At 44.9% G+C, this 13,408-nt stretch overlaps 1 protein-coding gene across 2 annotated transcripts in view; it reads right to left on the bottom strand.

Moving 5' to 3' along the window:
• The window catches only part of LOC129325461 (glycerophosphodiester phosphodiesterase domain-containing protein 5-like), a 50,749-nt gene extending 38,590 nt beyond the window's left edge, over positions 1-12,159 (bottom strand). For both annotated transcript variants that reach the window (XM_054973114.1, XM_054973115.1), the window contains exon 1: positions 12,056-12,159. The gene's annotated coding sequence lies outside the window, so the exon portion shown is untranslated. The remainder of the gene's footprint in view (positions 1-12,055) is intronic.
• Between the last annotated feature and the right edge of the window lie 1,249 nt (positions 12,160-13,408).

The raw sequence follows: 13,408 nt of genomic DNA, 5'->3' as shown, positions 1-13,408 counted from the left end.
TCATGAGAAGACAAGATTCTCTGGAAAAGTCAATAATGCTAGCAAAAGGGGAAGGCAGTAGGAAAAGAGGAAGAACTAAAATGAGATGGCTTGATTCAATAAAAGAAGCCACGTCCTCCAATTTGTAAGATGTGAGCAAGTCTGATAGGATATTTTGGAGGTTTTCATTCATAGGATTGCCATAGGTCAGAGGCGACTTGACAGCATATAGCACACACACAATGTTGTGGGTCCATGGGCCATGGAAACATAAACCAGAACCCAGAGCAAGAAAGCAGGCAGGCCAAGAAGAAGTTTATGACACAGACATCGTGGGATAAATTCAGAGTGGGCATATATTTAGCTATGGCTCAACTGTTGAAGGAATAATATGTACCAAAGGCTTGAACGTCATGGATTCTTTTTTTAAGGAAAAAACAATCCTGGTGTTTGAAGTAATTGTGTCCATTGTGTCTGAGGAGCAGGTCAAAAAAGAGTGGCTTGAAGAGTGGTCCGGTAAGCAGCTAGTGAAAACCATCTAAATATGTGGACCTCAGCAAAACCAGAGGGATGTGCTCAGACAAGCAAATATGTATGGAGAGAGGACATAGGGATGGCGGCTTTCTATATTCTGTATTATATGTCAGTAAACACAAAGAGGATTCGATATATTGTTGAAGGCTTTCACAGCCGGAGAACGATGGTTGTGGATTTTCCGGGCTGTATAGCCATGGTCTTGGCATTGTCATTCCTGACGTTTCACCAGCAGCTGTGACTGGAATCTTCAGAGGCGTAGCACCAAAAGACAGAGATCTCTCAGTGTCACAGTGTGGAGAAGATGTTGGCAGGTATTTATATCTATGCAGGAAGGTGGGTTTGGGCTGAGTCATCCTGTAAGAGTTTCCCAGTTACAGCTGCTGGCAAAATGTCAGGAATGACAATGCCAAGACCACGGCTATACAGCCCGGAAAATCCACAACAACCAACAAAGAGGATTCGTTTGCACGGAGAGACTTGTTAAAAAGAGAGGCTTGGTGGATGCACAAACTGAATTCGGTGGAACCCTATGGACTGGATATTAATTGTGACTTATCAGCTTACTTATGAGGACTGTTTTTCGGTATTCTGGCCCTTTAACAACATTTTGAATAGTTACTATTTAAAACACATTGATTTGCGCTGAGCACACGCCATTGAGCGAGCGGCCACTGTGCATGGAAATTGACAGGTAAATTACCTTTGATTAATCTCTGTAAGTATAACTTCAGACACAAACAGATTCTTATATTGTTATTATTGGAATTCTAATAAATTACATGTTATCTTTACAGCTTGGTAACTGCCAGGAGGAAGGGGACTTTGAATTCTGTGAATTGTGTGATAGTGCTAGCTGCTTCATGGTCTGTACCCTCTACACATTAACTGTTGCCAGCAATATAACCATTTAAGAGTTTTCTTGAACTGACACTGATTCAATGATATAAAAGATATTTTTGTCTAATTTGTTACACTGTATCTTTAAATCGGTATAGTAAGTAGGTCACGGTTTGCTCTTGTTATTTGGGCAAGTTATTGGGCAGCATCCAGAGAACTGTGGCTGGAAGACCACCTGAAAATGGAGAACTGAGGATATGATGACCTATCAAGGACACCTTCGGCAGTGAGAACTTCAGAGAACCAAGTGACAGCCTCAAAATCATTACCACAAGACCACCATGCATGGTATCTCCTAGTCTCCTCAGGTCCACCAATCGGGACTCCCTGTTTGTAGTGGACGTGAAGGAGTGTGAATGCTTAGGAATGCTTCAGAAATGTTCTCCTTTGTTTTCAGTTTGGTTGCTTGATAATTATTACAAACATAGTCAATCAATCAGCAAATTACTAGGCCTCCTCTCCTTTCTTAGTCCCTTCGAAAAGTCACTTTGGGACTAGAGATGGCCACGAATAGTAAAAAAAACTGAACATGATGTTCGTTATTCGTTGCCATCCATGAACAGGGACTCATGAACAACCACGAACATGGCCCTGTTCATGAACATATTTGTGGTTGGCTGTTCGTGGGGGCCAGCAGGCTCTCCTCCAGCCATCATCCAAGTCAAGATCCCTACCGCACCACTCCCAGAAATCTTACCTGAGCAGGCAGCAGGAAAGGTACCAATAATAATAGCTTGGCCCCAGAGCCTGGCAGCAGCCCTGGAACATGAAGGGGTAGATTCATATCCCACCACACATAAAGAAAATTCAAGCTCCAATGCACTCTCCCTGTCTCTCTCTCAAAATGCCAACAGCAACTGTCTCTCCCTCTGCACTGTCTGCAAAGACTGAAAGCCAGAGCTGGGAGGGGCCCTCCCTCTCCCATAGTCTTTGATCTCTTGTAACAAATGTGGAGCTCCACATTTGGAAGGAAGACCTGCCTATCAAGCTAAATTGGACTTAGATTGGGGTTTCCAGGGCAACAGCAGGAGTTCAGACAGAGTTCAGACAATCCCTGCCTATGTTGCCAAGGGAATTGATTGTAGGTGCCAGACTGTCTGTCTTGATGAACAGCAACGAACGAGGCTTGCAATAACCACATGTTTGTTTAGAATGGGGCCTCATAAACAGCTTGTTCGCAAACAGCAGATTGGGCTGTTCATGGCTTTTTTTAGCTCGTATTGCTGTTCGTGCCCATCTCTATTCATGACACAAGGTTTCAGATCAAGGTCTTGCACAATCATATCCTACAAGGTCCTTTTAACCAGAGAGGCCAAGAATAGAACCTGAGGCCGAGGATTAAACCTCTCCCGCTTAGCAACGGCTCCACCTTCTTTCCATCCACCAACAGCACCAATTGGGAGAAAGATTCTCATTTCAAGAGAGTCATTTGCTATGTGTCACAAAGATTTCCATGCCCTTCTTTCATAGCCCCTGAAAGACTGCCAACCTGGGGTACTTTTCACAGGACCAGAAAGTTTCATGAAAAGAGTTCCTCATTTTGGCTTATTTTGTAATCCAGAATTCATGATTGATACTGTTAGGGAATTTTTGATCTTTCATCCACTATGAGTGCTATTGAATCAGGCCTACACACATTCGGGGGAACATTTTTCCTTAGCTAAGCAGTCTCATAGATAGAAAGTCAGGGTAACTTTACAAGAACGGCAACATCTCTTATTTTCCTTTCCACTAACTAAAATATAGCCTTGGAAAAGCAGCCTGTAAAAACCAAACTGTAAGAGAAGGCACCAAACCTTTTGACATGTTTATATCAAGAAGCATTTACTGTCTTGTCATCCATACGCATCAGGTGCCATAATTCCTGAAGACAGCATTTCCAAAGAATTATTTGTATAAACCCTGTGTTAACCTTTGATCTTGTATTCTGTGAACAATTAGCTGTAAAAAAAAGTATGTAAGACTCTCTGCTGTGACTATTATTTTATGCACGTGTCTTAATGAAGGGTTTGTTATAATAAAACTCATGATCTTCTTGGATCACTGTTTTCGGTGTCTTGGTTAAAGTGAGTGATGGAAATATAATCTGAACGCAGAGTACCTTTAAGAGTTATGAGTCGGAATAGATCCATGGAACGTCTGTGTTCAGAGACAGCATACCTCCAAAAACTAGTTACTGGAAGGCAAGGGATTTGTGTGTTGCCTTCATCTCTCACTCATGGCCTTCCTTATCTGGGTTGGAAATTGGATGCTGGACTAATAGATGGAACTTGATTCTAGGGTTGCCAGCTCTACGGTGGGAAATTCCTGGAGATTTGGAGGGGTGGAGTCTATAGAGGGTGGGGTTTGGGGAGGGACCTTAGAGGGGTATATTACCATAGACTCACCCTCCAAAGCAGCCATTTTCTCTAGGCAAATTGATCTCTGTGACCTGGATATTGGCTGCAGTTCCAGGAGATCTCCAGCCACCACTTTGGGGTTAACAACACCCCTACTTGGATCTAATTCATTGGAGTTCTTCTTGTGTTTTGAGACCCATGGAGGCCTCTCTCTGGCAATTATTAGTATCACTTAGAGGGGGGACAAGAGGGACTTCTGGGGTATATGGGACTGGACAAAAGATGTGAGACATTTTCAGATGATACTTGGTTTGGATCTGGATGGTACAAGACGAGGACAGAGGGAATCTTTTCCTCTTCTGCTGGATTTTGGCAACCGGGCTTTTATTAGAACTAATAGCTCTCCATTTTCCCTGGGTCAAAACAAAGGCTTTCCTATACCCAGAATAAGTTGCATCCAGGGCTTTTTTCCTGGGAAAAGAGGTGGTGGAGCTCAAGACCGCACAATGACGTCACTTTGGGTCACCTGGAACAAGGGGGGAGTTTTTTAAAGTTTAAACTGCCCTCGGCGAAAATGGTCACATGGCCGGTGGCCCCATCCCCTGATCTCCAGACAGAAGGGAGTTTAGATTGCCCTCCGCGCCGCCGAGCAGCGCGGAGGGCAATCTAAACTCCCCTCTGTCTGGAGATCAGGGGGCAGGGCCACTGGTCATTTGACCATTTTTAAGAGGTGCCGGAACTCCATTCCACCACGTTCCCGCTGAAAAAAAGCCCTGGTTTCATCCAAGCCGGATGAAGAGAAAATGTTTTGAAGGCCCACAAGAGGAATTCTATCCTCTCTGATCCTGTGCCAAACAAGCAGGGAGACGGTAACTGGAGGACTTCAGAGCTGGAGGCAAGTGACAAAAGCTACGGGCTGCAGCACGACTGCTCTGCCTTTAAGCAACCCAGTGGCAAAGAACAAACCTCTAGGTACTTAACATCCCACAACTCCAGTTGCCGTCATTTTAGGCCAGTCAAGTAGATGATCATTGACCCGTTTTATATCTACTGTAAACACCCCAAGCTGAGATGGGAGGACAAAGTCCAGAGTGTACAGGGATGATAATTTTTTATGATTTTATCGAGTATATTTTTATCTTGCTCTGACTAGCCTAATCTTGTCAGATCTTGGAAGCTGAGCGGGTTGGCCCTGGTGAGTACTTGGATGGGAGAGCCCCAAGGAAGACCAGGTCGCTATGAAGAGGCAGGCAATGGCAAACCACCTCTGCTTATCTTTGCTTTGAAAACTCTACAGGGTCTCCATAAATCAGCTGAGACTTGAAGGCACTTTACTTGTTTTTACCCTGCCCTTCTATAAGGAGTTCAGGGAGACATACAATCACAGAATCAGAGAGTTGGAAAGGGCCATGCAGACCTTCTAGTCCAACCCCCTGCCCAGTGCAGGATCAGCCTAAAGCATCCCTGGCAAATATTCATCCAGCCTCTTCTTGAAAACTGCCAGTGAGGGGGAGCTCACCACCTCCCTAGGCAGCTGATGCCACCTTGGAACTACTCGGACCGTGAAAAAGTTTTTCCTAATATCCAGCTTCCAAGGGCAGACTCAGAGCCAAGCTACAAGTGACGTCTTACACAGGTTGGACACTTGTCAGCTTCCCTCAAGTTTTGATGGGAAATGTAGGCATCCTGGTTTTCCAGCTTGGCTCTCCATTACAGCTGCAAGACCAGGATGCCTACATTTCCCATCAAAACTTGAGGGAAGCTGACAAGCGTCCAACCTGTGTCAGGCGTCACTTGTAGCTTGGCTCTCAATGGCATCGCATTCCCTTCCCAGGACTGCCCCCAAATTGGGAGGAATTTCCCAATCCAGAGTTGGCAACAGTCACATGACAGGAAAAGAAAGGGAGCTACCTTACTGGGGTGCTCTGCAATCCCTGAAAAAAACAGAAGCCGAACAGCCTGCAACTGTTTTGAAAACGGAAAGGTCTGGAGTGAAGGGGAAAAGCCACCAGCATTCAGTGAGTGAGCTGCCCCTTTAAGGCAGTTCCAGCCTTTAGTTAGATCTGTAGAAGAAGTATCTGGGTGGGTCTGTAGAAGAAATTTTTGGCAACTGCAACGTAGCAATTCAAGGTTATAAAAAGCTGTATTCTCTGAACCTCCCTCTTTCCCACAGTCCTGTTTTCCTTTTTTCAGTTGCTTACCTACATTCAACATGTCACTCGGAACACACACATGAAGCTGTCTTATACTGAACCAGACCATCAAGGTTAGTATTGGGCCCCAAATTGGGCCCCAAATGGCCGAAAGGGGCCTGAAATGGCAAAAATGGGCCTGAAACAGCCAGGATTGGGCCCAAAATGGCCAGGATTGGGCCCAATTCAGCCTGGAATGAGCCACTGGCAGGCAGGGGAACACTCCCCCGCCCGGCAGTGGCCCAATCCTGGCTGTTTCAGGCCCAATCCCGGCCGTTTGGGACCCAAAATTGCCAAAATGGGCCCGAAATGACCAGGATTTGGCCCAAAACAGCCAGGATTGGGCTGCTGCCAGGCAGAGGAACACACTCCAGCCTGGCAGTGGCCTGGTCCTGGCTGTTTCAGGCCCAAATTGGGCTGAAACTGGCCCGAAATGGCCAAAATAGATCCAAAATGGTCAGGATCAGGCTCTAAATATCTAGGATCAGGCCACTGCCTGGTGGGGGAACACTCCCGCACCCGTAAATGGCCCAATCTTAGCTGTTTCAGGCCTGAACTGGGCCTAAATGGGCCCAAAATAGCCAAAACAGACTCAAAACGCCCAGGATTGGCCCAAATTGGCCTGGGGCAGGAAGGCAAACAGACCCGAGTCATGAGCATGCTCCCAGGGGTAGCCACGCCCTGCATGATGATGCCATTTCCCAGAAGTGATGTCATCACATGGTTCCAGTACCACTGAGTTCCACCACCTCTTTTCCCAGAAAAAAAGCTCTGATCTGCAACAAAATTTAACAATAACTGTTCTGGTGCTATGTGATAACAACTGCTTGTGTCATCTATCTGTGCCAGACCCTGGAAGAAAATCTCCTTCCCAAGTAAAAATGTGTGATTAGAGAAATTAAATGATTCAATTAAGAAATTAAAAGATATGGTTTGTAAGACAGCTTATTTAAAAAGAAAACCGTTAAAACTTGATGCTTGGAGGCAAATGATGAATCAGATGGATAACTGATTTTGGTTTACATGAAATACTTGAAGCAAGCGAGAAAGCTAATTATTTACATTCTGCTTATCTCTCTGAATTGTGAGTTAATGTATTTTCTTTATGGGATGCTTATCTCACTGAACTGTCTCTGAACTTTCTGTTGGATATGTTTTTCTGTGTGTAAAATAAAAAACAATTAAAACAATTTATTTTTTTCATTGACAAGATTTTTACCCCACCTTTCTGTCTCAATATGGCCGCCATGGCAACCAATACTTAAAACACCGGGATTAAACCAGCAGACAGATACATCATTAAAACAGTTAAACAATTAAAAAAACAAGAGCTTGAAATAAACATAAAAGATTAAAAACAACATTGGGGAGGGAAGAATATCACTGAGGCAATGCCAAGCAAAATTTTAAAAGTCTTCACCCGATGGTGGAAGACAGCAACAGAGAGGATAAATTAAATACCATCATAAAAGCCACTAAAACCAGCACACAGATACAGCATCAAAACAATTTAAAACCAGAGCTTATAATAAATACAAATGATAAAAACAACAGTTAAAACATTGGAGAGGGAGGAGGATCAAGCATTCAAAAAAGACTTCACCCGCAATCGAAGGGAAAGGGCAAATCTCCTTGGGCAGAGAGTTCCAAAGATTTCAACTGCCCCCTCCCCGTGACAGCTGTGCTTTTAGCAGCCACGTGATTGTGGTGATTGCCAGGTGATAATGTTCCACCTAGCTATGGCAATAGATGATGCAGTCGCAGGGGACAGAGGAAGAGTTTGCAACTCTGTGTGTGAAATAGAAAACCTGGAGAACTGCTGCTTCTCTCGTACCTGCATGACAACCCCAACAGCAGCTGCCAAATATCCTGTTCGTGGAGCCTTATACCCTGGTCCTTCTTGCATCTGGCCCGCTTGCTTCTCAAAGCAACTGAGTTGCTTTTTATGCTTCTGCCCCATCCAGGTTTTCACTCAGCCAGCCTGTGCTAGGAAGATGCCACTGGACTCAATTCCCGCTGTTCCTAAGTTAGGAAGTTTGCCATTATTCACCTGCTAGCAGTCAAGGACTGCAGCCCATGGGAGCAGCCTGTCATTTTAGCCTGAGATCCCACAGGGGCTGAGCACAGAGGAAAAGCATCTTCTTCTTGCTTGGAGAGACAGGTGACAGGTGTGCTCTAGCCTGGGGACAGTCACAGCCTCCCTGAAGAAGCTGAAGGGCCTCTCTTAAAGGCACAGTGCAGGCTGCCCTCTCCCTCCCCTCTCTTAAAGGCACAGTGCAGGCTGTCCTCTCCCTCCCCTCTCTTAAAGGCACAGTGCAGGCTGTCCTCTCCCTCCCCTGGGGCTAAGATCATGGACTTTACTTATTACTCTTCCAACCAATTCATGTATCGGAAAAAGTTTTCCTTGGGAACTTTGCTGTGTGATCTGAAAGAAGTCGTCGACTCGTCATCTCTGACGTGAAAATAGTTTTAGATCTTTTCATAACTGTGGGAAATCAGGAAGAAATCTGATCTACCTTTTGTGTATGAGAAGGCCCAAGTCACCAGAGTGGCAGAGTGGGATTTGAGCCTGGGGCTCGCTAGGCCTAGGGCAACACTAGGGTTGCCAAAGCTGAGTTGGGAAATGCCTGGAGATTTGGGGACAAAGCCTAGTAGGGTTGCCAGGAGATTTTTGCAGGGGGTGGGAGCCTGAAGAAGATGGGGTTTGGGGAGGAGAGTTACCTCACCTAGATATAATGCCCTAGACTCCACTCTCCAAAGCTGCCATTTTTTCCTGGGTAACTGATCTCTATGGCTTGGAAATCAGTTATCATTCTGGGAGATCTCCAGCCACCACAGGTAGGTTAACAACCCTACTTGGATCTAGAGCCTCGAGAGGGCAGAGTTTTGGGAAGGGAGTTCAGCAGGGATGTGTTGCCATGCAACCTAACCTCCACCCTCCAAAATTGTAATTTTCTCCAGAGGAACTGATCCCTGCAGTCTGCAATTGTAATTCCGGGAGATCTCCAGGCCCCGCCTGGTGGTTGGCAACTCTACATGACTCTCTAGCCTCTGTGCTACTGGTGGCATCTGCTGCCTCTGTGATGTGAATACTGTCCTCCTGGCCATTGCCTCCAATTGCAGTTGCCATCAAAAGTATGATTGGGGGGGTGCTAATGGCGAGGAGCTGGTTTTAGGGTTGCCAACCTCCAGGTGAGGCCTGGAGTTCTGTAATTACAGTTGATCTCCAGACTGCAGTGAGGGCCAAGCTACAAGTGACACAGGTTGGACACTTGTCAGCTTCCCTCAAATTTTGATGGGAAATGTAGGCGTCCTGGTCTTGCAGCTTGACTCTCCGACTGCTGTCCAATGGACCTTTCAACTGTCACTTGTCCAACATTCCGCCAAGCTGCCTACATTTCCCATCAAAACTTGAGGGAAGCTGACAGGTGTCCAACCTGTGTCAGGCGTCACTCGTAGTTTGGCCCTATAGGCTTCGGCTGTCTTTGATGATGTCATCACCAAGCACCAAGGCCAGTGCCATGGCTATTTTAGACAGCCAGAAGTCCCCTTCTCTCCTTTCTTTTTATAAATAAATTATCTAGGTCATCCAAACTAAGTCTGGGGGAATCTGCCCAGTACGTATTTGTTATCAGCTGTCCATTGACTACAGTACAAAAGAGGCTAACTCACTTCTGTCAGTGCTGAATAAATCTTCTATATCAACACATCACAAATCGAAAGTTAATTTCTATGTCTCAAGAAATCCCTTTGACAAGTCATGCTGTGGATCTAGGTCCCAAAACTCAGGTTTGGGGCTTGTTCTCTAGGCAATAGGTTGAAATTCCTGGGCCATCAGATAGCCTGAATATGTGGGGGCTTCTTTTGAGCCTTCTATGCAAGCCTGCTTCATAATCGTAATCGTAATCGTAATCGTAATCGTAATCGTAATCGTAATCGTAATTGTAATCATGTCTACAAGAGATGTTAGGCAATAATTTGGCACTAAATAATATTTTATTTTTAGCATAGAATTAATCTCAATTTTATTTATTTAAAACGTTGTGCATATGGTAAATTGTCCTATTTCTTCAAAGCCACGATTGCCACCCCACACACACTCAGAGGTACCACAAGGCACAATTCCAAGTGGTTTGTGGAAGAGCAAACGTTAGTGTCGCTATTCAATGTGACATCCACAGGTCGCGTTCTATGACATCATCCAGGTCAATGCTATGACATCACCTGTTACATGAGTCTAGGGTTTAGGATGCTTTGGACCTGGTAATGCAACCCACACGAAATAAAAACAGAATAGGCCTACAGAAGTTACTAGACTACCCAAGCCAAATGTGTATTATCTTTGGAGTTACCTTCATACCACCCAAAAACAAGTTTCACTGGGCCAATCTCTAAGGAGAAAGCCCCCCAAAATAAGAAACACCACCACCACAGCCCATTCCTAAGTCTATATAGCAAGGCATCAAAACCCTTCCTAATGCCAAACTATCAGTGCGGTCTTAAACAGAGTTACTCCAGTCTAAGCTCATTGAGTCTCAGTGAGAAAGGCAGACTAGAAATTATGTCATTAAAAATACATATTTTTTTAAAAAAAACTTGTAATATGGTCTCAGACTTGAGCAAGATGACCACATTATTCGAACCCACATCTCCTAAGATTATGCCCAAAATCAATCCATTAAGACTTTTATTAAAAAAAAAAATCTGGGATGTTAAAAATTCTTTGCCACAGCAAGTGTGCATTTGGAACAAGCCTCCTGTTTTTCTACTGAATTTGTGACAGATTGGCAGCAGACTGTAAACTAAATATGAGCAGTCAGTGTGATGCAGTGGCAAATAAGACCAATTCAACCCTGGGTTGTATCAAAGGGGCCATAGCATCAAAATCGCAGGAGGTCATAGCCCCTCTCTATACTGCCTTGGTCAGGCTGCACCTGGAGTACTGTGTGCAGTTCTGGAGGCCTCACTTCAAAAAGGATGTGGACAAAATCGAGAGGGTGCAGAGGAGAGCGACGAGGATGATCAGGGGTCTGGAGACTGAGCCCTACGAGGAAAGGCTGAGGGCCTTGGGAATGTTTAGTTTGGAGAAGAGGAGGTTGAGGGGGGACATGATTGCTCTCTTTAAGTATTTGAAAGGCTGTCATTTGGAGGAGGGCAAGGAGCTGTTCCAGTTGGCAGCAGAGGGTAGGACTTGAAGCAACAGGCTTAAATTACATGCAGAAAAGTACCGGCTGGATATTAGGAAGAATTTTCCACAGTCAGAGTAGTTCAAAAGTGGAATCAGCTGCTTAGGGAGGTGGTGAGCTCCCCCTCACTGGCAGTTTTCAAGAAGAGGCTGGATGAATATTTGTCAGGGATGCTTTAGGCTGATCCTGCACTGGGCAGGGGGTTGGACTAGAAGGTCTGTTATGGCCCCTTCCAACTCTATGATTCTATGATTCAGTAACCATCCTGGTGCTTTTTCAATATCTGAACTATTAAGGCAAATCAATGCTTATGCTTAGATCTTTAGCCACAGGTAGGGTTGACTGAAAGTTTAACTGTACAGTGTACTTATCGGCTTCTGTTAGACAGCCTTAAGAAGCAGGTGGTTTCATTCATTGTACAGCTTTTCCCAGATATTAATATTTCACCAATTGTTTTGCCCTGCCTTGATTGCTTTTTTAAAAAAAACAAGACATTTTCTCAACACTCCTCTATTAGTTGCATCCTGCCATTTACACCAGCAAAAAACAAGCCGGCCAGTCAACTTTAGATTTGTGTTAATGCCCCATTACATGAAGAAATTGGCCCAGCGACCCTACCAAGCTGGCTTTTTGAAAGTACAGAGATTTGACGTGCTTAGTTTGAGACTTCTTAATAAAATGGCTCCATCCGTGCCAAGGAGAACCCATGCATTGCCCAAAGCGCTGTGAGATTTCCTTCACCCGATTGTGCTTCTATCCCAAAGATTTGCTTCTTCTCGCACCGTGCAAAAGGAGAAAGGTCGCCTCATTAGCACTCTGTTCACATCCCCGCTTTTCAAAGCTGGAGAATCCAAAGGAAATTCTCACACCAGCCCCCAAACTGTAAGGAACTTTAATAAGTACATTCACAATCAAACACACTCACCTCAAGAAGTGTTTTTTTGTTCCCCGAAGCAGCTCAGCTCTTCAAAAGTTATTTTTGACGGATGCGTTCCTTCAGTTCCAATGACCTTTCCTTGTCAAACGCCTGTAGCCAAATGGAAACAACAGCTGGAATCTCCAAAGTATACAAGAAGGGCTAGAGAGTTAGCTCCTCCCACAGTGGGAGGGGCATCTGCCATCTGTGGGTTTTTTAAGGGGGGGGAATAAATTAAAGCCCGGAAAGGCTGGTAAAGATTGAAATGTAATCTAGACGTAGGAAGCTTCTCGCCATATGTCTGTGGAAAAGATGGTGGGGGGAAGGAATGATTTGATATAGTTTTCAACATCACATACGCCCCCATGAATCAGAAGGAATTTGACATTAAAAATCTGCCAGCCGCTTTCGCAAGCATCTGCCCTCGGAATATCTCATGACAGAGATTGGGAACATAGAGAAAAGCGATTTTTTTTCAGAACTGGGATTTGTTCTTCCATCACCTTTTCTCACTCTGATTGGGATCTCCGCGTTCTCTCTCTGGTTTTGAAGTTCTTAAAAGGAGCTTTTGGGACTGACAGGGGCCTTTGTAGTTTAAAAAAAATGTAAATCAGATTAGGAAAAAAGCCTTGTTAGGAAGGAGAGGCAGGGTAGGAAAAGGGGAGGTCAGCAACACAAAAGGAAGTTTGTTTGCCATTGTGCGAACGTTCGAGGCTGTTCTTGGATGTGAATTTTGCCACGGCTTTTGAGAGACAGCCTTCGTTTAGCGAAGTACTCATTTCGGAAAGCTATGAGGCTCACCCCCTTCGCAGCATGAGAATCTCACGAAACATGATCCTAGTCGCTTTGGAGCATTCTTTTTTTAATCATTTCACAACCTCACAGTCATCTGTGCTGCTAGAAAATAAAGATGGAATGAGGGGGTGAGAATAAGGCCTCAAATACTATTCCGAATAGTCACCTCACGGCAACCGAGGTTACTAGCTGCCCAGATTTTTCCAGGCCGGTAAGAAAGTGTTCCCTCTTGGCCTCTTGCAAAATTGCAAAGCCAGAGAAAAATCCCCAGCTAAGCCATTTGGCTTGTAAATGACAGCTCACAAGCATGCACACGACAACGGTATCACATGGTGATGAGAGCTGCAGCTAGAGTATAATTTGCACCTATGTGGTGTGTATTGTAAAAGCATGTAAGGAGCCGGGCCACTGCCTGGTATCCCTTGGAGGGTTTGGGGAGCAGGAACAGGCATGCGACATCACTTCCTGCAAAAACCAGACGTGACAACAAGACATGGAGAGCTGCAAAAACTCTATGGTTTAGCCATAGTTTTTTTGGTTAGTCCTAAAGCAGCACCCTCGATATCA

The sequence above is a fragment of the Eublepharis macularius genome, chromosome 3 (assembly GCF_028583425.1).
Source record: "Eublepharis macularius isolate TG4126 chromosome 3, MPM_Emac_v1.0, whole genome shotgun sequence".
Classification (NCBI taxonomy): Eukaryota; Metazoa; Chordata; class Lepidosauria; order Squamata; family Eublepharidae; genus Eublepharis; species Eublepharis macularius.
Note: the sequence above shows the minus strand (reverse complement) of the source record. Positions and strands in the feature narration are given on the sequence as shown.